The sequence below is a fragment of the Macaca mulatta genome, chromosome 4, assembly GCF_049350105.2.
Source record: "Macaca mulatta isolate MMU2019108-1 chromosome 4, T2T-MMU8v2.0, whole genome shotgun sequence".
In the NCBI taxonomy this organism is placed as follows: Eukaryota; Metazoa; Chordata; class Mammalia; order Primates; family Cercopithecidae; genus Macaca; species Macaca mulatta.
This window is the reverse complement of record NC_133409.1, coordinates 140,866,451-140,888,976: the sequence shown is the minus strand read 5'-3', so window position 1 is coordinate 140,888,976 and position 22,526 is coordinate 140,866,451. Positions and strand designations below refer to the sequence as shown.

Here is a 22,526-nt window from a genome sequence, read left to right as displayed (position 1 = left end):
ACCTAGAATAGGAAGTGTCTAGGTGAAAATTTTTAAATTTAAATAGAAAGACTCCTACTCTTAAACAAAAAAAGTAACTTGGTTTCTTCAAAGGAATCGAAATAATCAGGACTCAGATTTCTTCTCTGAGTAACAAATACCATGAGAGAGTGGGATGAGGTATAGAGAACATTATGACCCTAATATTTTACACCCAAATTGATTGCTACTAAAGTATAGGAACAACTAAAATGTACTATCATATCTGCAAATTAAAACAACAACCAAAAAAATTTTCAAGGTTAACTTTAATTTTTTTAATTAAAACTGTTCAATGTAGCAATTTATAAAATACAGAAAATAAGAAATAAACTTAAATCATGTTATTACACTTTATAGAGATCATTTGTAGTGGAGATTTTACTATGTTTATTTTTTGTTTCACAGATAATGTCGGAAAACAGACTTCAAACATGCTTGAACTGAAATCTGCTGGCCCCTCCTTTTGCTGTAGTCAAGCAGTCCCTAAAAAGGAAAAATAGACAGAAAGGTCTTAACATTTTCTGACTCAGAGAAGAGCCTGTGTGACTTCTGTGGCGATGAGTCAGATTCATACAGTTCATTTCAGTGAATAAATCCCTCTTCTTACAACAAAATTAATATTCCACACTTAAATAATAGCTATACATACTTTCTACATAATGTAGAAATACATACTTTGTACATTTTTGTGTCTTCATATACTTTGTGTGGAGGATTAAGTTCCTGGAAGATTAAGAGGGAGCTTTGAACTAAACAGTCCAAGAAGAATTTCTAATTAGACTTGAATATCACCGGAGGCTGATTGCTCCTTCACATTTTCCTAACTACAGACAGCACCTGCATTTAAATTAGAATGAAGTAGAATGAAGTCTTTCTCCACTTGTCTGATCTATTTCTGTACTTGAGGTCAACAGTGTAAATAGTCATGTGTCACTTAATGACAGATACATTCTGAGAAATGTGTGGTTAGGTGATTTTGTGTTGTGGGAACATCATAGAGTGCACTTACACAAACCTAGATGGCACAGCCTACTGTACACCTAGGCTGTATGGTATAGACTATTAACATTAGGAAGGGGAACAGAGGGCACTTTGCTCTCCAGAGGCCCCCTCTCCATTCACATCCAGTTTAAACAATTACCTTTCAACCTCACAAAATCTAAGGGAGAATGATACTTGAACATAAATTAAAGTAAAGCATGTTCCTAGGCTGCAAGCCTGCACAGTATGTTACAGTCCTCAATACTGTAGGCAATTGTAACACAATGGCAAGTATTTGTGTATCTAAACATAGAAGAGGCATAGTAGCAATACGGTATTATGACATTATAATCTTACGGGACCACCACCGTATATGCGGTCTGTTACGGACCAAAACATCCTCGTGCAGTGCATGGCAGCATTCTCTAATCCTTACCACTTTATTTTTCTGAGGAGTTTAATGACCCAACCAGTAACTTTTTCAGGCTGAATAGGCATGACGATATTCCTGCCTAACTACTAGGGTCTCTTTAAATTCTCAAGCTACTGCTCCCAACAAGATATTATTTCTTAAGGCTTGTCATAGAGCATTGTGATTTGTGACCTATGGTTCCTGTTAATTTTACTAAGGCTAGGTCACATGTCCCATTTCCATGCTTGCTCATAGGGTGGCCTCTACCACCAGGAAGATTTAGTCTTTGGGTACCATGAACCTTTTTGTATTTGTCAAACTCTATCTTCAGAGCTATTATGAAATTAATACAGTTTCAAAATTGATACAATTAATGAAATAATACCAATATTATTCTGTTTTGTTTTGTCTTTAATAAGTCACTGCCCCAAGTCAGTAGGTCTCAATCTTCACTATGGGGTAAATTAGCAGTTTCTTCCTTAATAAAGATTGGTTAATCTAACCTAGCTAGAATATATGTGTAACATTTTTTAACAGTGAGATTGCATATACAATATTTTCTTTTCTGGCTCAGAGGAGGGGCCCACATGGAACTGGAACACAGATCTCTGAGGATAGTGTGACCCTGGTGCTGATATCTCTGAGGACGCCCAATGAGACTACTTCTGAGAGTGGGGAAAACTGCAAACTGGAACCAGTCACTGTTGCCCGTGAAAAGCATCACTGAGGCTACTCACAACGGAAGGGGATGAAACAGGAATCAGTGAGCGTGTCCTGTCTTCCTCCTCCAGCCTCCCAGTCTCCCTCTAGTGCCCCTATTGAGAGTCCAACAGGGAACCAGCCAGCAAAGACAAAGTGAGTTTCAGAATCTCCACTCAAACCAAGGTAAAGAAGTGTTCATCAGAGAGACAATGACTGAATAACCAGCTCACTCACATAGTCAATAAACAGGGGCACCTCAACTGTGGGACAGGAATCTTTGACAAGCCGTGCTAACAGTGACTGTGTTACAGGAAAGGGGTTGGATCTCACACAAGAAAGAATCCAGGGCAGGTCCACACAGTAAAGTGAAAGTAAGTTTACTAAAAAAGTAAAGGAATAAAGAATGGCTACTCCATAGACAGAGCAGCCCCAAGGGCTGCTGCTTGGCCACTTTTATGGTTACTTCTTGATTATATACCGAACAAGGGGTGGATTATTCATGCCTCCTCCTTTTAGACCACATGGAGTAATTTCCTGACTTTGCCATAGCATTTCAAAACTGTCATGGTGCTGGTGGGAGGATGACCAGGGGTCACTCTTGTTACCATCTCAGTTTTGGTGGGTTTGGGCCAGCTTCTTTACTGCAGCCTGTTTTATGAGCAAGGTCTTTATGACCTGTATCTTGTGCTGACCTCCTATCTCATCCTGTGACTTAGAATGCCTTAACCATCTGGGAATGCAGCCCAGTAGGTCCCAGCCTCATTTTACCCACCTCCTATTCAAGATGCAGCTGCTATGGTTCACACGCCTCTGACATTTCGCCCCTCCCTTTTATAAGAGAACCCTTAATCCTAAGGGTTTCAAAGGGATGAAGATCCGTTTTCTGTAACTTCTTCAGGCTGAATAGGGGTGACGATATTCCTGCCTAACTATTAGGGTCTCTTGTATTCAGTGCAGGGAGGAGCTCAGTCAGAAAGCATCAGTATGCTGAGGGCCATTCATTACTCTTGAGTTCTGACAAAAGTTGATATCTGGAAGATTAGTAAATGTTCAGTTTAAGAAAACATTCAGTAAGCTTATCCTGCATTCCTACACAAAGAGTAAAACAGCAATATATTCCACAACAGTAAAGCAAAATAACTAAAATTATCCCAAGTAAACTAAATTAGAAGGCTTTCCATGAACTGGGCAACTGTTAAAACCAAGCTGATATAGGGTTGTTAGCCAATTCCAATATGTGCTCAGAATTTAAATATTGATCCAGATTTTTGTGTTACCCCTTTTGTATTACTCTTCCAGCAAAGAGTGCAAAGCAGATTATTTCAAAGAGAATAGCAGTTAATATCCCATAGTGCTAAATTCGTTCTTAGCCACAAAGGACCTTACCAAGAGGGACTTTACCGACAGGGACCTCTAACCCCCTAAATCTTAGAAGGGACTCTAACCCTCGTAAGTCGGGTCTCTAACCCAGCTGGTCAAGCGTTCTTGTCTTTTATTAAGAGGGGGCTCCAACCCACTATGCCTTAGGAGAGACTCTAACTCCTTTAAATTGAGCCTCTAACCCAATCCCATTCTTTACCCAGGTATATGCACCCCACTTACCCAAAGTCCGCCAATCAGTGCTGCAGTCTATTTCCTTTGCATCAGGGGTCTCCTCAGTACCATGCCTTCTGTGGTTCACCAGAAAGATGTTACAGAAACATCCTCAGATGTTTTTAAATTTTTTTTCCAAAATGAAGTCCTTTTAATTTTCAGACCAACCAAACATTTTTAATATAAAAACATTTTAATAATATACAAGCAGCAATCACAATGGCATCCACGTGGAAGCAAAGGGACTCGGGCACAGATGGGGAGGCGGACTACGGAGGGATGGTTTTCAGGGTCCCAGTTGCTTTCCTTGCCTGAAATCACTCTGGTCTTAGCAGAGGGAAGATTAAGGCAGCCAGAGGCAGAGGGGCCCTGACCCTGACCCAGAGACAGACTGAGCACAGCAGGCCCCTCTAACATCATCTTCCCACCATGGCAGCCTCCAGGGAAAGCCAGATTCAGTCAGAAGAGAACAGGAAGGTGGCTGTGATTAACAGGAAAGGCAACCATGGTTCCTCAGCATCCTGTTGATCACACCTCTGGGAAAAGAGTTTTCCAGTGACTGCTGGATTGAAGAGGACCTAAGAATCTTCCTGGGAGAAGGATGGAAATGGGATCTGAGTCTGCGTACTAACCAAGATGCCTTGCCTGCAACACCAGAAAGCTGGAGTGGATCTGCTCAGATGTTTGGGAAGAGAAAAGAATGACAGAGCCTTTGGCCCAGGAGAGCTGGAGTGTTAACAAGTATTGACTGAGAAATCCTCTAGGCAGGCCAGGGAGGTCTGTGGCCCACCACTTACCCAAAGGTAGCCATTGGATTGGGGGTTTCTGCACTATAGTCACTTCCATGGTCAGCAGAAAGATGTTACAGGACCCCACCACTTACCCAAAGTTAGCCTTTGGGTCGGGGATTTCTGTGCTATAGTCCCTTCTGTGGTTGCCAGAAAGATACTACAGGAAATGGGTCTGGATCCAGACCCCAAGAGAGGGTTCTTGGGTCTTGTGCATGAAAGAATTCAGGGGAAGTCTATATAGTAAAGTGAAAGCAAGTTTATTAAGAAAGTAAAGGAATAAAAGAATGTCTACTCCATAGACAGAGCAGCCCCAAGGGCTGCTGGTTTAGCTGTTTTTATGGTTATTTCTTGATTATATGCTAAACAAGGGGTGGATTATTCATGCCTCCCCTTTTTAGACCATATAGGGTAACTCCTGACGTTGCTATGACTGTAAACTATCATGGTGCTGGTGGGAGTGTAGCAGTGAGGACAACCAGAGGTCACTCTTGTTGCCATTTTGGTTTTGGTGGGGTTTAGCTGGCTTCATTACTATAACCTGTTTTATCAGCAAGATCTTTATGACCTGTGTCTTGTGCTGACCTCCTATCTCATCCTGTGACTTAGAATGCCTTAACCATCTGAGAATGCAGCCCAGTAGGTCTCAGCCTTATTTTACCCAGCTCCTATTCAAGATGGAGTTGCTCTGGTTCACACGCCTCTGACAACTGCACCAGCCTTTCACCTACGCTGAAGGCATACATAACAATTAAATGTGAACAACATCATTATCCTGATAACAAAACCAAAGACATCACAAGAAAAAAACTACAGACCAAATCCCTTATGAAAATAGACACAAAAATCCTCAGCAAAACACTAACAAACTGAATACAACAATATATAAAAAGGATTATACACCATGACCAATTAGGATTTGTCCTACTTGGCATTGGTTCAACATATGAAAATATTTCAGTGTAATACTCCATATTACCTCGTAAAGGAGGAAAATGTCACAGTCATTTCAACAGATGCAGAAAAAGCATTTGACAAAATTCAACTCTCTTTTATGATAAAATACTCAATAAACTAGGATAAGAAGGGAATTTCCTCTATGCAATAAAGGGCATCTATTTAGAAAAAAAAAACCTACAACTAACATATTTAATGATGAGAGACTGCAAGCTTTCTCTCTAAGGTCAGGAATAAGATAAGAACGTCTTCTCCGGCAACTCTATTCAACATTGTACTGGAGGTTCTAGTCAAGGCAATTAGGCAAGAAAATAAAAGGCAGCCAGGTTAGAAACAAAGAAGTAAAACTATCTCTATTCACAGGTGACATAATCTTGTACATAGGAAATTCTAGGGAAGTTTTTAAGAAAACTATTAGAGCTAATTAACAAGTTCAGCAAAGTTACAGGATATAAGATCAATGTGTAAAAATCAGTTGTATTTCTACTTACTAGCAATAAACAATCTGAAAATGAAATGAAATTAAGAAAGCAATTTCCTTTATAATGGCATCCAAAGGAATGAATATTTAAGAACAAATTGAACAAAAGAATGCAAGATTTGCACACTAAAAACAACAAAACATTGTTATCTGGCAGAGTCTTTGTCTTTTTGTACCCACTCACCCAGCTTGGGTCCCATCTCCACTGCTTTATGTTTCTGCTCCAGGAGGCCCTAGGTAACTCTGCTGCAGCCTCTACCATCCTGTGACCTGCAGGAGCTCAGTAAGATGGCTAACTAGATGCAGCTAGGAGGAACATCTGCCACTTAAGGACGGTGACATAGAGAAGACTGGTGTACTGAGGGAAGGCACTGAGAGTGGATGGAGGGAGGACACAGAAGCTGGGAGAAAGCTGGAAACCTTGCATGGGCCATCATACCTTGGGACTCATTCCTGGCCCCCAACAACTCTGAGGAACAGGTGAGTTGAGCAGGCAAGGCATGACCCAGTCTTGCCACAGACCTCTAGAATCCTGACAGCAGGAGACCCCACAACCCCACAGACACTTGAGCTGGCAGAGGGAGCTGCTTAGAGAGGTAGTAAGGGCAGGACTCCAGTCTGTGTAGAACCCAGAGGGTTTGGTGTGGGAATGTCTGTGGTGGAGCACAGCTGGGGATGCCCATACCACAAAGCTTACCATGATCTCCTAGGAGATTTTAGCCTTGGGGAAACTGTCTGATTTCAACAGAGCAGGGTGGTCTTGCCAGTGAGACAGGCCAGTCTGATCCGAGTGCCCTCCTGTCTGCTGGCCTCTCCTGGGGCCCCAGCCTGCCCATGCCTGCTTTCAGTGCAGCCTTGGATACCCAACTGGCGTGCCTCCTGGGGGCCTGCGTCATAGTTCCTTCACCAGCAGACCTGATCATCAGAGCACTCAGCAGAGTGGCCCCTGCTGATGAACACCAGCCCACCACACCCTCCCTCTGTGGCAGCCTTCCCCATGCCACTTTACCAGCACACATTTGCTCACAGCCAACCCCCACCACTTTCCCAGTACACATGTGTGGGGGCGGATCTCACCTCCCCTCCTCCACTGGTGCATGTGAACCTCACAGTGCCACTACTGCAGGCATGAGCATACCCCTGCCCCAGCCACGCTGCCATTGCCAGTGTGAACACAGGCACAGAGGCCCCACCTCCCACCCCACACTGCCACCACCACTAGCACAAACACACACACAGTGGCCCACAGTCTCACAGCCGCCAGGACCCTACCCCAGCCAACAAGCATGCACCCTGCTGTGCTGCTGCTGCTGCTGCTGACACATGCAAACACACACAGATCCTACTGCCATCACCCTGACAAAGTGCTTTGACTGGTACCACCCATCAGAGTGTCGTGACCAGTGGCCCAAGAATACCTCTGTCCCTCTAGCATAGCTGGTTCCTAACCTCAAGGGGCCAGAGAATAAAGCTGGGGGCCTCATTCCAGCCCCCCGGAGCTAGACCCTGCAGCTTAGGAGTGCTGAGTTGAGCCTTGGCCCCCTAACATCTTCCAGAAACAAAGCCAGTCAACTGGACCCACCTTATACCACAATCAAACCCCCAAGGGCATCAATGAAGATAAAAGCAAACAAACCTGTCCAAAGGACAGCAGCTTCAAAGATTGAAGAAACATCAGCCCACACATATGAGAAGGAATCAGCACAGGAACTCTGGCCTCTCAAAAAGTCAGAGGTCTTTTTACCTCCAAATGACCACACTAGTTCCCCAGCAATGGTTCTTAACCAGGCTGAAATGACTGAATCACAAAAACCGAATTTAGAATATGTATAGGAACAAAGATCATTGAAATTCAGGAGAAAGCCAAAACCCAATCCAAGGATTCTAAGGAATACAATAAAACAATAAAAGAGCTGAAAGACAAAATGGCCATTTTCAGAAAGAACCACACTGATTTGATAGAGCTGAAAAACTCACTTCAGGAATTTTATAATACAATCAGAAGTATTAACAGCAGAATTGATGAAGCTGAAGAAAGAATCTCAGAGCTCAAAGACTGGTTATCCAAAATAACTCAGACAAAAATAAGGAAAAAAAATAAAGAAGAATGAACAAAACCTCTAAGAAATATGAGATTACGTAAAGAGACCAAATCTATGACTCACTAGAATCCCTGAAAGAGAAGGAGAGAAAATAAGCAACTTGGAAAACATATTTCAAGCTATCATCCATGAAAATTTCCCCAACCTCACTAGACAGCACCACATTCAGGAAATTCAGAGACCCCTGCAAGATACTAGATACAATGGCCATCCCTAAGAAACATAGTCTTCAGATTCTCTAAGGTTGAAATGAAAGAAAAAAGTGTTAAAGGCAGCTATAGAGAAGGGGCGGGTCACCTACAAAGAGAACCAGCTAGCAGCAAACTTTCAGCAGAAATCCTACAAGCCAGAAGAGATCGCGGGCCTATATTTAGCATTCTTTTTTGTTTTGTTTTGTTTTGTTTTGTCTTTTGTTTTTAATCTCAATAGCTTAAGAGGTACAAGTGGTTTTTGGCTACATGATGAATGAACGAATTATATGGTGGATGAATTGTATAGCAGTGAAACCTGGACTTTTAGTGTATTCATCACCTAAATAGTGTGTATTATACCAACAGGTAATTGTTCATCCTGAACCCCTTTCCCACCCTTCTCCATTCTGAGTCCACAATGTTTTATATACCATTCTGTATGCCTTTGTGTATCCACAGCTTAGCTCCCACTTACAAATGAGAATATTCTGTATTTGGTTTTCTGTTCCAGAGTTGTTACTTCACTTAGGATAATGGACTCTAATTCCTTCAAAGTTACTGCAAAAGACATTACATCACTCTTTTTCATGAATGCATAGTATTCCATGGTGTGTGGATGGATGGATGGATAGATAGATACATAGATAGATAGATAGATAGATAGATAGATAGATAGATAGATAACCATATATTTTTATCCACTTACCAGTTAGTTGGTAATGAGGATGATTCCATATATTTGCAATTGTGAATTATGTTGCATACATTTAGCATTCTTAAAGAAAAGAGATTCCAACCAAGAGTTTCACATCCAGCCCAAATAAGCTTCATAAGTGAGGAGAAATAAGATCCTTGTCAGACAAGCAAGTGCTAAGGCAAGTCATTATTACCAGACTTGTCTTACAAGAGGTCCTAAAGGGAGTACTAAATATGTTAAAGAAAGACCATTACCAGCTGATATAATCTGAATATTTGTCCCCACCCAAATGTCATGTTGAAATGTAATCTCCAATCTTGGTGGTAGGGCCTGGAGGGGAGTGTTTGGATCAAGGGGGTGGATCCCACATGAATGGCTTGGGCCATGACTTGGTGACAAGTGAGCTCTCACTCTGAGTTCACATAAGATCTGGTGGTTTGAAAGTGTGTGGCCCCACCATTCTCTCTTGCTTCTGCCTTCACCATGTGCCATCCCTGTACTCCCTTCACCTTCTGCCATGATTGTAAGCTTCCTGAGGCCTCCCCAGAAGCAGATGTCAGCACCATGCTTCCTGTATAGCTTGTAGAACCATTACCCAATTAAACCTCTTTTCTTTATACATTATCCAGTCTCGGGTATTTCTTTATAGCAATGCAAGAATGACCTAATACATTGGCCACTACAAAAACACACTTAAGTACATAGACCATTGACACTATTGAGCAACCACACAAACAAATCTGCATAATAACCAGCTAACAATGGATAATAAGATCAAATTCACACATATCAATACTAACTTTGAATGTAAAAGGGCTAAAATCCCAATTAAAAGTCACAGAGTAGCAAGTTGGATAAAGAAGCAACACTCAGTTGTATGCTATCTTCAAGAGACTCATCTCACATGCAATGAGACCTATCAGCTCAAAGTTAAAAGATGGAGAAAATGTACCAAGCAAACAGAAAAAAGCAGGAGTTGCTATCTAATTTCCGACAAAATGGAATTTAAGCCAACAAAAATAAAAAAAGACAAAGAACATTACATAGTGGTAAAAAGTTTAATTCAGCAAGAAGATCTAACTATCCTAAATATATGTGCATCCAACACAGGAGCACTCAGATTCATAAAGCAAATTCTTGGAGACCTACAAAAAGACTGAACTTGACACTTGACCAAATGAATCTAATAGATATTGATAGAATTCTCCACCCCAAAACAACAGCGTGTACATTCTTCCTATCTGCACATGGCACATAATTTGAAGTCAACTACACAATCAACCAAAAAACAATCCTCAACAAATTCAAAGAAACCAAAATCACACCAACCACACTCTTGGACCACAGCACAATAAAAATAGAAATCAATAGTAAGAAAATTGCTCAAAACCATACAATTGTATGGAAATTAAATAACCTTTCCCCGAATGACTTTTGGATAAACAACAAAATTAAGGTAGAAATCAAGAAGTTCTTTGAATCAATGAGAACAATGATACAACATACCAGAATCTCTGAGACATAGCTAAAGCAGTATTAAGAGGGAAGCTAATAGTACTAAACACCCACATCAAAAAGTTAGAAGGATCTCAAATTAACAACCTAACATCACACTTAGAGGAAATAGAGAAACACCAGTAAACCAACCCCAAAGCTAGCAGAAGACAGGAAGTAACCAAAATCAGAGCTGAACTGAAGGAAAGTCAGTCACAAAAAAGATACAAAAAGACCAATGATTCCAGAAGTTGGCTATTTGAAAGAATAAATTTTATATATATATATATATATATATATATATATATATATATACACATATATATATATACACACACACACACATAACATTATTAGCTAGATTAATAAAGAAAAAAGAGAAGATCCAAAAAACACAACCAGAAATGAAAAAGGGGACATTACCACCAACCCCACAGAAATACAAAAAACCCTCAGGGACTACTACAAACACCATTATGCACACAAGCTAGAAAACGTAGAAGAAATGAATACATTCCTGGAAACATACAACCTCCCAACACTGAACTGGGAAGAAATTGAATTCTTGAACAGAATAATATATTCCTAAATTGAATCAGTAACAAAAGGCCTACCAACCAGAAAAAGCCCAGGACCAGATGGATTCACAGACAAATTCTAAGAGGTGTATTAATATAAAGAAGAGTTGGTACCATTCCTATTGAAACTATTTCAAAAAGTTGAGTAGGGACTCCTCCCTAACTCATACTATGAGGCCAGCATCATCCTGATACCAAAAGCTGGCAAAGACACAACAAAAAAAGAAAGCTTCAGGCCAACATCCTTGACAAACATAGATTCAAAAATCCTGAACAACATACTAGTAAACCAAATCCAGCAGCACATCCAAAAGCTAATCTACCATGAACAAGTAGGCTTCAACCCTGGGATGTAATGTTGATTCAATATATGCAAGTCAATAAATGTGATTCATCACATACATAGAACTAAAAAAAAAAACACATGATCCTCTCAATAGATGCAGAATTTTGATAAAATTCAGCATTGCTTTATGGTAAAAACACTCAACAAACTCAGCATTGAAGGAATACCTCAAAATAATAAGGACCATCTATGACAAACTCACAGCTAACATCATACTGAATGGGCAAAAGCTTGAAGCATTCCCCTGGAGAACCAGAAAGAGATACGGATGCCCTCTCTCACCACTTCTATTTAACATAGTACTGGAAGTCCTAACCAAAATAATCAGGCAAAAGAAAGAAATAAAAGTCATCCAAACAGGAATAAAGGAAGTCAAACTATTTCTCTTCACAGATTATATGATTCTATGCCTAGAAAAACCTATTGTCTCTGCCCCAAAGCACTTTGATCTGATAAACAACTTTAACAAAGTTTCAGGACACAAAATCAATGTGCAAAAATCAGTATCATTTCTATGCACCAACAATTTCCAAGCTAAGCGCCAAATCAAGGACACAATCCCATTGACAATAGCCACAAAAGGAACGAAATACCTAGGAATACAGCTATCCAGGGAAGTGAAAGATCTCCACAAAAGAATTACAAAATGCTGCTCAAATAAATCAGAGACAACACAAACAAATGGAGAAACATTCCATGTTTGTGAATAGGAAGAGTCAATATTGTCAAAATGGCCACACTACCCAAAGCAACTTACAGATTCAATGTTATCCCCACCAAACTACCAATAACATTTCTCACAGAATTAGAAAAAACCATTTTAAAATCCACATAGAACCAAAAAGCTTGAATAGCCAAGACAATCTTAAGCAAAAAGATTAAAGTTGGAGGCATCACATTACCCAACTTTGAACTATACCACAAGGCTACAGTAACCAAAACAGCATGGTGCTGGTACAAAAACAGACACATAGACAAATGGAAAATACAGAGCCCAGAAATAAAGCCACATACCTACAACCAACTGATCCTTGACAAAGTCGATAAAAACAAGCAATGGGAAAAATCCATTTGGCTAGCCAATTACCCTAGCATCATTTATTGTACCACTTATTTATTCAATAAGTGATGCTGAGGTAATTGGCTAGCCATATGCAGAAGACTGAAACTGAGCTGCCTCCCTTACACCATATACCAAAAAATCAACTCAAGATGGATTAAAGACTTAAGTATAAAACCTAAAATTACAAAAACCCTGAAGATAAACTTGGAAATAACATTCTCAATATAGGACCCAGCAAAGATCCAGCATTTTCATGGCAAAAATGCCACAAGCAATTGCAACAAAAACAAAAATTGACAAATGGGACCTCATTAAACTAAAGAGCTTCTGCCCAGCAAAAGAAACTATCAACAGAATAAATAGACAACCTACAGAATGTGAGAAAATATGTGCAAGCCATGTGTCTGACAAAGATTTAATATCCAGAATCTATAAGGAACTTAAACAAATTTACAAGCAAAAAACAAACAGCCCCACAAAAAAGTGGGCAAAGGATATGAACAATCAATTTTCAAAAGAAGACATACACATAACCAACAAGCATATGAAAAAATACTCAACATCACTAATCATTAGAGCAATGCAAATCAAAACCACAGTGAGACACCATCTCACACTAGTCAGAATGGCTATTATTAAAAACTCAAAAAATAAAAGATGCTGGAGAGGTTGCAGAGAAAAGAGAATGCTTATAAACTGCTGGTGGGAATGTAAGTTAGTTCAACCGCTGTGGAAAATGGTTTGGTGATTTCTCAAAGAACTTAAAATAGAACTACCATTCAACTCAGCGATCCCATTATTCAGTATAAGCCCCTAAAAATATAAATCGCTCTACCCTAAAGATGCATGCACACATATGTTCACTGAAGCACTATTCACAATAGCAAAGACATGGAATCAATGCAAATGTCCATCAATGATAGACTAGATAAAGAAAATGTCGTGTATACACATCATGGAATACTATGCAGCCATAAAAAGAACAAGATGACGTCCTTTGTAGCAACATGGATGGAGCTGGAGCCCATCATGCTAAATGAACTAATGGAAAAACAGAAAACCAAATACCTCATGTTCTTACTAATAAGTGAGAACTAAACATTGAGTACATATGGACACAAAGAAGGGAATAACAGATACCTGGGTACTGTGCTTATTACCAGGGTGATGAAATAATCTGTATGCCAAATTCCTGTGGCATGCAATTTACCTATATAACAAACCTGCACATGTATTTCTGAACCTAAATAAAAGTTACTTTTTAAGGAAATAAAATTAAATCCTTACAGTTTAAAAACATATATATTATATATATAATGCTTCATGAATTTGCATGTCATCCTTGCAAAGGGGCAATGCTATTCTTCTCTGTATCATTCCAATTTTAGTATACGTGCTGCCAAAGTGAGCATAAGACTATTAAGGTGAGGTTATTAGGTCATGGGGATCTTCCCTTATGAATGGATTAATGCTGGTATTGGGGAACTGGATTAGTTATTGCAGGAATGGGTTCCTGACAAAAGGATGGTGATATGATTTGGCTCTGTGTCCCCACTCAAATCTCATGTTGAATTGTAATTCCCAATGTTGGGGGAGGGACCTGGTGGAAGATGGTTGGATCATGGCAGAGGATTTCCCCTTGGCTGTTCTCATGTTGGTGAGTGAGTTCTCATGAAATATGATGGTTTAAAAGTGTGTGTGGCACTTCCCGTCTCACTCACTCTGTCTCCTGCTGCCGTGCGAAGACGTGCTCGTTTCTCCTTCACCCTTCTGCCACGATTGTAAGTTTCCAGAGGCCTCCCCAGACATGCCTCCTGTTCAGCCTGCAGAACCAGAGCCAATTAAATCTCTTTTCTCCATAAATTACCCAGTCTCCAATCTTTATAGCAATGTGACAATGAACTAATACAGATGGATTTGGTTATCTCTTCCTCTGGATAGATTGGTTCCTTCCAACCCTTCCTCCTTCTGCCATGGGATGATTCCAAAAGAAAGCCATGATCTGATGTGCCCCCTTTGTCTTGGACTTTTCATCCCCAGAACTATAAGCCAAATAAATTATTTACCTTTATAAATTTTTAAAAAGATTGGTGAAAGAAATTTTTTAAATAACTGAATAAATTGAAAAACACTCCTTGTTCATGGATTGTAAGACTTAATATTGCTTAAATGACAGTATTCCCCAACTTGATCTACAGATTAAATGCAATTCCTATCAAAATTCACTTTCTGTAGAGACTGACAACATGCACTGGCATAAATATAAAAATATAAATCAATGGAATAGAATTTATGGTCCAGAAATAAGCCTATACATTTATAGTCGACTAATTTTTGATAGGGGTGCCACAATAATTCAATGGGGAGAGGATAGTCTTTCAACAGTTGGTTTAGGACAACGACATGTGAACATGTGACTAAACTTAGACACCTACCTCACACCATATATAAAATTAACTCAAAATAGATCAAAGATCTAATGTAAAAGCTAAAACTATAAAACTCTAGGACAAAAAAATACAGGAATAAATCTTTGTAACCTTGGATTAAGCAACAGTTTCTTAGATATGACACCTAAAGTAACCAAAGAAAGAAAAAGATAAATTGGACTTAATCAAAATTAAAAACTTTTATGCTGCAAAATTTTACCATCATGAGAGTAAAAGGACAACCCAAAGAATAAAAGAAAGTATTTACAAGTCATATATCTGATAAAGGTCTGGTATCCAAAATATGAAAAGAACTCTAACCAACCAACAATAAAAAGACAAATAACCTCATTTGAAAATGGGTTTCCCAAAGAAGATATACAAGTGGCCAATAACCATTATTCTTGAGTCATTCCTATTCAACGAATGTTTAAGGTAAATGTTTAATAACCAGCTCTTTAAAAGGTTCCCTGATTTGTAGTGACTGTCAATTTCTGTGGTGTAAATACTCTCACGTGGTTGATTTCAAGCTAGCAACATGGCACCACTGGATGTGGAGTTGGAAAGAGAGGCTTGCAAACAATTTTTGTGAGCCAGTGCAAGCTGGCTCCAACACTTCACTTCTTATAATAATTTAAAATTTCATTTTGGTTATATGAACTCTTCCCATGTTTGGTGATTTTTCATTCAGGAGCATTCATGCTCTATTAGCTAACTAATCTTACTTGCTTTGTGTGACTAGTCCTTACTTCCTAGTAGCATTTTGCCACTGAAAGATAGCGAAGTTGGCTTTGCAAGTCCAGATTATGAACTGAGTGGGGAATAGTGAGCAGTGTACTCTGTAAGCCTTTCATGTCACTTCAGGTCTCCCACTTCACATCAGGTCCACCTGAAGTGATGACTCAATGCATGTTAATAAGCAGGAATCTCCACTGAACAAACTCATTTTGCATTCACTATTCATAGCAATAGAAATTCTAGTAATGTAAGTGGAATATAGCAGAAATTTATAAGTGAACTTTCAAAATTGTTTGTTATTAACTTTGACACAACTGCAAATTGGTATTCAAGTTAATGGCAAAGACCAAACAAAACCAAACCAAAAAATAGCACATACAATCTTCAAGTGCACTTTCAGTTGTATCCAATTCAACTTTAACTTTACTCTGTCATTTTCTATTGTGTCTTGATATGAAAATAATTAGATTTCCCCCTTTCATGAGCTTTTTTCTCGTTTGTTAAAAGCATTTAAAAAAATTTTTTTTAACAGTATGTCTTATATTATCTTGCCATCCTATATTTTGATTATACTTTTGATGAAAATATGATAACTTTAGGGCTGTTCACAAATCTTCAGTCACTCCTCATTCCTGCCCATTTCTTTGCATTGCCTTGCACCCTTTGCAGGTAGGTATGGCCTTAGGATTTGCTTTGGTCAGTGAAATTCTGAGCAGAAATACACATCACTTAGATCAAGGCTTTAAGAAACATCACAGAATGCCCTGTGTTTCCTTTTTCTCTACAGTGGCTTTAGAAGTTTCTATCAGTGGGATCCCAAAGTGTCTTTGATGAGCAGAGCTTTAGTGGCCCATTTGCATCAGAATTGAGGTATAAGTGAGAAGTAAATTTTTGTTGGCCTAAGCCATTGAGATAGGGTGAGGAGTGAGGGGGAAGGTTATTCTTGCAGCACAATCTAGCCCCGTCTAACAAGCACAATAATTAAATCTTGTTCAAATGTTTGATAAGATAATGCCCACAATAGATTTGTTTCATAGGTATGAATAAATTCAAAGGTATGAAACGCATAGGAATGGTATGAGAACTATGCATATTCTTTTTCATTCTTAGCCCAAATATCTTGGCATTTATTTTACATTGTATTTATCCAGAGTATTCTCCCTGTTAGTATTACCTTAACAATCTACCTGTACACTGAAAAAATAAATTTCTGTTCTAGCCTCAGGAAGAGATTAGGGAGGGTATCTAATAACTTTAGAGAGAATTTCATGTGATAAATGAAAGCGACAGTTCCGTTTAAGCCGGGCGCGGTGGCTCAAGCCTGTAATCCCAGCACTTTGGGAGGCCGAGACGGGCGGATCACAAGGTCAGGAGATCGAGACCATCCTGGCTAACATGGTGAAACCCCGTCTCTACTAAAAATACAAAAAAACTAGCCGGGCGAGGTGGCGGGCGCCTGTAGTCCCAGCTACTCGGGAGGCTGAGGCAGGAGAATGGCGTAAACCCGGGAGGCGGAGCTTGCAGTGAGCTGAGATTCGGCCACTGCACTCCAGCCTGGGCGACAGAGCGAGACTCCGTCTCAAAAAAAAAAAAAAAAAAAAAAAAAAAAAAAAAAAAAAAAGAAAGCGAGAGTACAGACAAGAACAAATTTTCGAAGTTTTATCTAAAATTCTCTTCCTTCTTTATTCCATTGGTTGAAATCACATATGTGTTTTATATATGCATGTACGTATGATAGATATTAGATCTTTAACTTAGATTTAGTCCCTAATATATTCTAGTATTGTTTTTTTAGCTACATCCATTTTGATGAGCTACAGTTTCTCAAAAATATTTAGATAGAAGTATTTCTTATCCCAAAGTCCAAAAAGTTTACTAATAATATCGTAAAGTACGACTAGATTATTATCAACAATTGATTTGAGTATGTTAAGACTTATAGAAATATTATGCGTTTAAAACTTTACCAGGCCATGCATAATGATTACACTAGGTCCACACAATTTTCAATTTTATATGGATTAGAAGACCCTATTTTATTTTATTTTATTTTATTTTATTTTATTTTTTATTTCTATTTTTTTTTTTAGACCAAGTCTCATTCTGTCACCCAGGCTGGACACAATCTTGGCTCATTGCAACCTCCGCCTCCAGGGTTCAAGCAATTCTCCTTCCTCAGCCTCCCAAGTAGCTGAGATTACAGCCATGTACCACCACGCCCAGCTAATTTTTGTATCTTTAGTAGAAACGTGGTTTCACCATGTTGGCCAGGATGTTCTCCAACTCCTGACCTCATGTGATCCACCCGCCTCAGCCTCCCAAAGTGCTGGGATTACAGGAGTGAGCCATCGCGCCCGGCCAACATACCCAATTATACAGACATCAGCTACTTATATAATAATCAGTTTAATCGTGGTAATTCGAAACTATGAAATAATTATATCATAAACCCTTAGCCATTTAAGTTTTGTAGCCGGAAATGCCATTCATTCCACAGTAAGTGCACTATTATAAAAAGAAAGAAAGAAAGAAAGAAAGAAAGAAAGAAAGAAAGAAAGAAAGAAAGAAAGAAAGAAACACAAAGTTGCTTTTTTTTTTTTTTTTCTTTTTTGAGACAGAGTCTCGCTCTGTCGCCCAGGCTGGAGTGCAGTGGCAAGGTCTCAGCTCCCGGCAACCTCTGCCTTTTTGGCTCAAGTGATTCTCGTACCTCAGCCTCCTGTGAGTAGCTGGGATTACAGGCTCTCGCCATCACACCCGGCTAATTTTTTGTGTGTTTTTAGTAGAGACGGGGTTTCATCATGAGGTCAGGCTGGTCTTCGAACTCCTGACCTCAAGCGTTCCACCCGCCTCAGCATTCCAAAGTGCTGGGATTACAGGTGTGAGCCACCACGCCCGGCCTACACAAGGTTACTTTTTAAAGACAAAAGTAAACAAAAAATTAGTTTTAAAATTTCCGAACTCAGATTTTTTTTTTTTTTGGTCCTAAAACAAAACTAACCAGCAAAACGCTCAGTCGCTAACCTTTTATAAATCCAAAGTCACCACCAGAGGGAGCAATTCACCTGGTTTATCTCTGATTTCGCGCCTATAATTTCTTAAGTAAGGCCTAGGGGACAGTAGTTTTTAGACACCTTACGCTCAGATCTCAATATTCAAAAATTTTACCCTTGGAATACCTTCCACACCAAAATAATTTAAGCCTAAAAGAATTTCCTTTTTCTTCTTTTTTAAATAGCAGTTGGAGTTTGCAAGGAGCTCTTCCCACAGAAACCCAAGGTTGCATTCCTGCCCACCTGAATCTTGGTGGACATACAGGGTTTATGATCTGGGGAAGCCCCAAGGATGTGAGATTCCTCTGTAAATGGGTAGTAGGACTTGTTCTGATTCCGTTAGAATTAGCGGGCTGGTATAACAGGAAACTGCAGTAAAAGTGGTTTAAGCAAAAGAGTAGTTTGTTACCTCTCACTTAAAAGTTCAGTGATAGGCTCCTCAGGGCTGGCATCGCACCATCAGGGACTTTGGCTCCTTCTGTTTGTTCCACCGTCTCAGTTCATGACTTCCAAAATGACTGCTGGCGCTCCAGTCATCACATTTGCATTCCAGCAACAAGAAAGTTTTCTCCTCGCCGCTTCCTTAGCTTCAGTGGGTCTTCACCTCCTCTCTGGAAGTGACAGGGCTTGTTTCCCCTACCTTAGTGGTTTGATGCTTTTGTTTAATAGAGGATAAGAGCCTATTTTTCCACTCTCTTTCTCCATGTTTTCACCACTGAGGGACCATCTCTCGTTGCTCACTCCACCTTCAGTCTTTCTCATGAGCACCTGGTGGAGGTCCCCAGGAAAGAGATTAAAAGTGACTGTGATCACTCCTTTTGTGTCCTAGGATCCCAGAAGTACTATACAGTCATGCTAGCCTGCACCTGACCTTTAACAATTTGTTAAAGCCTTAGCTGAATTGTTCTTACCCACTCGTTTGGTATTCCACATCTCTTCCACTTTTCTGTGAGACAGGTGAGCTGGTGCTCACATCCCAACTCTCTTTGGAGTGGCCTTGGATTCTAGATGATTTGGGTGCCTTGCAACTGCAGCTCTCTAATAGGGTCAGGAAAAGCTATGGCTTTGCAGTTTACCTGGCTTTGTCTTCCTGTGCGAATGGGAGCTGCAATCATTTGAGCTTCCTACATCTGGGACATAAACTGAACTTCAGAGGTAGTATGTGATGATGTAGTGGCTGAGAATTTTCCAGAGGTTTGAAAAGTCATTAAGCCACAAATATAGATCATCATAAACCAAGCAATATAAGCATAAAACAAAAATCCTCATGGTGGCATATTGTGGAGAAATTGTAGAATACAAACCAAAAAGGAAGCAGCCAATCATTTATGAAGAAATTTAAATAGCAGACTTGTCAACTGAAACAACACAAGCCAGAAGGTGATGATATCATATCACCAAAATGCTTAGGAAAAATCACTGTTAAACTAAAATTGTATACTTGGCAAAACTCTGAATAGTGAGAGTTGTATTAGGGTTAGGTTCATCTATAAAGAACAGAAAAACTCCAAATAACAGGGCTTAGAACTGCTTCAAGTAAAAATCCAGAGGTGTGTTGTTTAGGAATGAATGGGGTCCATGCTCCATGAAGTTCTCAGGGCCTCAGGTTTCCTCCAGCTCAAGATGTGGTTCTTCCCCCCCGCCACCCCAGTTTTTACAGCTTTATTTAAATACAAAACGTGCACATGAACTGTTTACTCATTGTCTTCGCTGCACAGCTTGGCATTGGGGTTGGTGACTCTGATGGCCATCTGGGCAGCTCTTTGCACGATGGCTTTGCGGTTCTTGGAGGAAACACTGTGAGCAATCTCAGCACAGAAAGATTTGTTGCACATCAGCAGCACTTCCAGCTCCTTGACGTTGTGCACCAGGAACTTCCGGAAGCCACTGGGCAGCATGTGCTTTGTTTTTTTGTTGCTCCCGTAACCAATGTTGGGCATCAAGGTCTGGCCCTTGAACCTTCTACGAACCCTATTGTCAGTACCTCCGGGTTTCCACCAGTTATGCTTAATTTTGACATATCAGTCAGACTGGTGCCATATGAACCTCTTGCTTCTCTTTTTGATGATCTTGGTCTTCACAAGGGGCCTGAGGGCGGCCATGATGCCGAGGAAGAGATGGTTGCCACCTCCATAGGCAGCATTGAGGAAGCGAGAGGGGCAAGATGTGGTTCTTCCACTAATGATCCAAGGCAATGTTCACAATTTAAATATGCCTTTTCTTTTAGGAAAAACAGTAGTCATAGAAGATGAAAGTAATTCTTTCTTGGTAAAATAAAAATTTGGCCTATGTCAGCAATGTGACATGTTTTATGAAATGCTGTTCATCTGAGGAATCCACATCTCAGGAAGCCATGCCTCAAAGTCTAGAAGAATGACCAAGCCTTAAATTTACATCCAGTGGTGGTGGGAGTAGGACCAGGGCCTCTTCTCTCTTTTTTCCTTTAGACGGTAGGACACCTGAAAGAATATCAAAGCAGTTGTCTACTGGTCTTCCCAGGCTTGGAGACACTGCTTCACTCATCATCAGTTACTTCCATCCTTCTAGAGCGTGCACTAAGAATTCCCCTCAATATGCTCCTAATTGTTTTGCTCCGTGTTTCACAGCTGTCCAAGCAAGTCATGCTCAGAGACCATTTGATTTCAGAAGCTTCTACTGCTCCCAGGACTGAGGACTGACTACCCAGGACTTTCCAGAGCCCCCACCACCAAATCCATTCTGAGTTAAGGGTTAGGAATACTCTGAGACATTGTTGTGATTGGCCTTCTCAGAGAGATCTCTGAATTGTCACCAGGCACCCTGAGGACACAGAAGAGAGTGACCAGAGTATTGATCACTGGCCATAGAAAGACAAATTTCCTCTTATTGTCCTTGTTCACGGACCCCTGGGCTGAAAGAAAAGGACAGAGACAGAGCAGGAAAGAGGAAGATCAGGAAGCAGGAACAGAGTCAGAGGAAAACTGCAGGCTTGATGGGAAGGGGCAGGCTTTGGGGCCTCTGGAGTTATTGATTTTTCAGCTTGGTCAACTTTTACTTGTTAGGATGCAGTGACAATTTTCAAGCTCCTTACATGCCAGACTGGGAGCTGGAAATCCTATTTTTTTACATGCATTTAACTTTAATCAAGTTACCATAACACCTCACTGACTCCAAAATAAGTTTCTATCTCAGCATGGCGTTCTTTCTCCATGGACTGACCCACCCAGCACTCAACCTTATGACTTCTTATGCTCTTCTAAGAAAATAGCATGGGACCTACAAAACAGTAAAAAACTGTCAAGATTTTGGAGAATGCTCTATCCATTCCAGCCTTGCAGCCTCAAACATGCAAAGGTCGGTCACACATGTTTGTTCTGTTGTGTGATTCAACTCTACATGTAGAAATGGAAATGGAAGAAAATATGACAGGAGAAAAACCAAAGGACATAAGCAGTATTATATGTTCCTAAATGAAGCTGAGTTTTTTGTGTGTGTGCACGAATGTGCCTTCGTGTATAGCTCACAGGTGTGCATGTGCATTTGTGTACCTATGTGTGCGTGTGTGTGGGGGTGAGCGTGTGTGTGTATATGTGTGTCTGAATATTCTTACCCTCAATGCTCCAAACATAATATTGATTAAAGTCCACAGTGAGTGGGCTGAGTTTGTTGGGTCCTCTGTGAAACAGAAGGAATAAAACCATTCTCAACGAGAGAGGGATGTATGTGAGCTCCCCGAGAACATGCTGGAGGTCCTGGGGCAGCAGGTTGGTAATCTCCAGGGTTCTTGACAACAACAGACCAGGGAAGCCAATAAAAGATCTGTCAGTGGTCTCCAGGACCTGCAGGCAGTGCCTCTGACAGGCTGTGCTCTCTGGTCACTGGGAAGACGGACCCTTATGAAGGTCACAGCCATCCTAGAGGCTC

General features: G+C 40.2%; 1 non-coding gene and 1 pseudogene across 2 annotated transcripts; both read right to left on the bottom strand.

Moving 5' to 3' along the window:
- Positions 1 to 271: 271 nt before the first annotated feature.
- Positions 272 to 21,051, bottom strand: LOC144340357 (large ribosomal subunit protein eL32 pseudogene; annotated as a pseudogene). Its single transcript, XR_013416401.1, has 5 exons — positions 19,033 to 21,051; positions 14,128 to 14,229; positions 3,719 to 3,786; positions 2,889 to 3,147; positions 272 to 504 (listed from the first exon to the last, which is right to left on the bottom strand). The product of XR_013416401.1 is annotated as a large ribosomal subunit protein eL32 pseudogene (transcript).
- Positions 13,712 to 13,818, bottom strand: LOC114677800 (U6 spliceosomal RNA). The gene has a single exon (XR_003729246.2). It is a non-coding gene; the product is annotated as a U6 spliceosomal RNA (small nuclear RNA).
- Positions 21,052 to 22,526: the final 1,475 nt, after the last annotated feature.